The sequence below is a fragment of the Charadrius vociferus genome, unplaced genomic scaffold, assembly GCF_000708025.1.
Source record: "Charadrius vociferus isolate BGI_N301 unplaced genomic scaffold, ASM70802v2 scaffold623, whole genome shotgun sequence".
NCBI lineage: Eukaryota > Metazoa > Chordata > Aves > Charadriiformes > Charadriidae > Charadrius > Charadrius vociferus.
In genome coordinates this window covers 13,761-18,141 of record NW_009647679.1, presented here as the reverse complement: position 1 = coordinate 18,141, position 4,381 = coordinate 13,761, and positions in this window count along the sequence as shown.

Below are 4,381 nucleotides of genomic sequence, written 5' to 3'. Positions count from 1 at the left end.
CAGGACAGCCGGCCCCGCGGGCGAGATGAGCCCCGCCGACCCGAGGCAGTGCGCTGCCCCGGCCATGCCCGTCTGCGCGATGCACGAGCGACACGCGGTGTCTGTTCCTCCGCACCCGGCAGTGCGCGCAGGGATGGGTTGGTGAGCCCAGCGATGCCGCAGCGGCCACTGGCCCTGGCACCTGCCGGGTCTCGCGGCACCGGCACGGACCGCTCCTGCTAGCAGGGGTGTGGGGATTCACCGCTGTGCTGGGAAGAGGAATGTGAGTGTTTTCAGGAACCCACAGGATTCCCAATGCAGGAATACATCATCCTCACGCCAGCCCAGCCTGGGGGGAGGGAGGGAGGGGACCCCACCTCCCAGCAGGCAGGACCCCCAGGGTCGCGCCTCCGAAGGCATTGCGGCAGAGATGTGCTTTCCCCCTGAACCGAGTCCTTTCGTTGCTCCCGTTTCCTGGAATGGAAGTGACCCCAAACACCTCTCCACCATTCAGGGGCTGTTACCCACTGGCGGGAGGGCAGAGACCCCCTCCGCACCGTAGTTCGCCTTCCCGGGAGGAAAGCGCTGTGTCAGGCCTCCAGCCTCGTTAGCTGCCTGTCATTAGCGGAATGATTTTGCCCTCACAGCACTGGGCGAAGTCCCGTTGTTTCCTCGCTCCCACCCCCGGCAATCCCCCCCGCAGCAGGCAGAGCTCTGAGCCCACCCGCAGCAGCATCGCCGCCGTGGGGACGTCCCACAGAGACGCGACCCACCTCTGTGCCTTCGCACCAGCGCCCACGTCCCCGTCCCCACCGCCCCGCTCCGGGCTGCACCGCCTTCCTCACACCCAAAGCCACCACTCCTGGCCCCCGGCCCTTGTTTCGGCAGGGGTAGAGTTTTACTTGCCATCACAGTCCCTCGGCAACTCTGTTGGGGTTTTTTTTTGGCTGGTGGATGGAACTGGTTCACCTGTGGACATGGGGGAACCCCTCTCATCTGTCCTGCGTTTGTGTGCACGTGTAGATCCCCATCTCACCTTTCACTGGAGGTGCGCAAAGGGCAAATTTACCCAAGGTCCTGCAGGGAGTCCCAGGCAGAGCGGGGAGAGGCCCCAGGTCTCCTCATCCTCACGGGATGGTATTTGCAGCTGTGTGGGTAAATGGGCATTAACGCCCGCAGAGAACAGCGAGCTGCCCTGAAACCTGCAGGAAAGGGACCCAAAACCTTCCCTGGAGCTCAACGAGGAGAAAGCGCCAAAGTTTGGCACAGGCTGCTCAGTTCCACATTACAATGGGATTTGCTGTAACAGATTCCCATCAGTCACAGAAGAGTGACAGATTTATTTTTAATCAGATTAAGCATCTGCTGCTGACAGAGCACATCTCTGCGCCGCCTGGGCAGACTTTCCAGCGAGCAGTGCCCACGGGGGAATCGTAGCAGGAAAACACCAGGGAAGGCAACAACCGAGCTCGGCTGGCTCGTAAATATGTTTTAAGAGCATTGTAAGCCAGATGTGAGAGTATCCCATCAGGGCTCGGCCGACGCTGGGCTCCCCCCGGTCCCCCTCGCCGCGCCACGCTGTGGTGCGCTCCCGGCAGGCTGCCGCGGGCTGGCACCGCCGCCGATGCAGATGCCGGGCTCTGTAGGATGTTTTTGTGTTGGTTATAAAAACAAATAAAACAAAACATTTGCTAATGCAGGGAGATTCTTCTGGATAAGGCAAATTAATCAGATGTGATTCATTCTCGTGCTTCCTCTGCAGGACACAGGCCGCTCAGGGCATTAGCGAGCCGGACGGGGCCACTGCGACCGCGTGGATCTGAGCCACCCATAGGCTCTCCTGCCGCAGGTCCGGCAGGAGCCGCTGGGCTGCAGCACTCAGGGCCGATTCGAGTGTCACTGGCAGCAGAGAATCAATGACGGGCTTGTTCAGTTGTCCTAATGAATCCAGAATTAACCAGAAAACACTAAGGAATCGGTTTGTTTAATTCCCTTTCCAGGCACCGGCCCCCTCCTGTCCTCAGCAGCTCCAGCGGAGAGGTGCCCACTCTGATCAGCTCAACCCGCAGCAGTCGCTGTGACAGCAAACACATCCCAGCCTCCGCCTCCAGTCCTTCACATCAGACCCAAACCTCTTCTCTAAACCGTCTCCGGGTTTTCAATGTCCTTCTCCACGTCCAGACCCCAGAAAGGGACACAGGTCTAACAGGGCTCCCGGCCGCGGATGAGTGACACAGTCTTCGTGACATCGTGTGTTCTCCCATCACACACACAAAGGCTTCAGCTCCGTAGGACACGGCAATGCTTCGGGCTCCCGTCTCTGCTGCTGTCCCCGATGAGCCGCAGCTCCTCCGCGAGGCACCGGGGATGGGGACACAGCCCGGGTAAGCGACGCCTCTCTCTCCTCTGTCGGCAGAGACGGGAGCTGATATTTGCACCACCTAAGTGTAAACAGTTTGATTGAACCTACTTTTCCACCCCCTAAACCTATGCGTCACGTCACCTGCAGACGCTCATAGTAACGATTTTCTATCTTCTTTCAGGTCATTGGCAAAACGTGTTTGCCAATGCAAGTCCAAAGCCTGGTCCCCAGAGGCCCCACCGCCCCGTTCCAGTGGGTTTCTCCGTCCCAGTCACACTTCAGGGCTGACCCACCAGTCACTTGAAGCCATTTAATGTGCACACCGGTGACCACATCATCCCCGGGACCCAAACCGCCGACAGCCACACCAGCGCCTACGGCAGCACGTTCACCATAGCAGCTCAGGCTCCATCCCCACCACAGCCATCACCAGCACAGGATCCCCATTCACCTCAATCACCCTCTCAATTCCCGATTAATGGAGTCTGGTAGGAGCTATCGCCGAGCTCCGGGCCAGGCTGGTGGCCCTGTGGGCAGCCTGGCCAGACTTGGCGTTTGCCACCACCGCTGTGCTGCGCACCAGTGCCGAGCGCTCCCCACCGCCGGCGCTGCCGCGGCTGAGGGTGCCGCTCACTGGGGGTCCCCTCCATCGCTTTCCACGGGGCTGCCCTCCGGCACAGCTCGGGGCGCAGGGGGTCCTCCCAGCCCCGCTGCCCTCTTCTGCTCCCGCTGCGGTCACCCAAGGGGATGGCCTGCCGGAGGGATAAGCCAGAAAAGAAAAAAAACAATCAAGCAAACAAAAAACCACCATAAAAAGCTAGTTTCCAGCAGGTCAGCCTGTCCTGCTGGAGTCGGAAGCGATGACGTGAGCCGGCCATCAGCACAGCGAGCGAGCGGGACCACACTGCTTCAGTGACCGAAGTCCCAGTGAAACGCATCACGAGGGCACCTCACAAAAAAATGAATCGCCTGCGGGTTTACATCCTTAAAAAACCCCAGAGACCAGAGCACCTTCCATGCAGGAACCAGGGGCCACAGGCTGCTCTCCCCCGACCTCCGTGGGGCACGGCTGAGCAGGTCACGGGGGGGGGGGGGGGGGGGTGGATTTGTCACACCCCATCACAGCCCCCACCAGCTCTGCTGTGCCTCCAGCGCTGCCCGCACCTCTGCCGCCCCTGCCAGCGCTAACGAGGGCGTCTCCTCACCCGTAAAGACAAATGGATTCGTGAACCACGCGAGAGTAATGCCTTTCATCACTTTTCCCCGCCCGAATAGCCTTCTCCACCTTCTGTCTTTTAAGCTTAAGGAGGCGTTTACGCCCCGCTGGGGAGCTGGGGCTGACCCGTGTCCCCTCCCGCTCCCCAGGGAGCGTTTGGGGTTTCAGACACACAGGTTTTGTCTCTGGACTGGTACTCTCCGAGCTCGCTGCCCGATGCCGGTGCGATGCCCATCACTTGCCGAAGCTGCGTCTTCAGCTGCGCCGGGTGGCAGCGCCGCAGGGCACGCCGGCTCCTGCGCCAACCCGGCACCGTCCAGCGCTAGCACAGCCCTTCTCTCTCTTGACAAAGGTGGTGTCTAATTAATTTTAACACTTTTCTCCAATCAGTTATTCAAAGCCTCCTCACTTTTCACTCACCCAGCTCTTCTAACCACCATGGCCACTTGCATTTCTCCACCATAAGCACGTGGCATCGACATCCCCCTCCCCAGTCCCAGGCGCACATCCCCTGCACCCCGCTCCCCCCAGACCCGGAAACACCCAGGGACAGTGCCTGGCGGCCCCATAGCAACTTCTGAACAGCACCAAAATTTTAACTCAAATATATACACTTGAAAAGTGCTTTTAGTGACATAATTTCCACTGTCTTGGGCTGAGGACGCTGGAACATCTGTATTACACCGATGCGCTTCGATAACCCAACACTCTGTAATGAGCCGCCTGACAGAGCGCGGCGCCGCTCCGCTGTCCCGGGGGGTCCTGGCCCTGCACAGCCGGGTCCCGCGGGGACACTGCGGCGCATCGCTGCCGTCGGTGGGGGG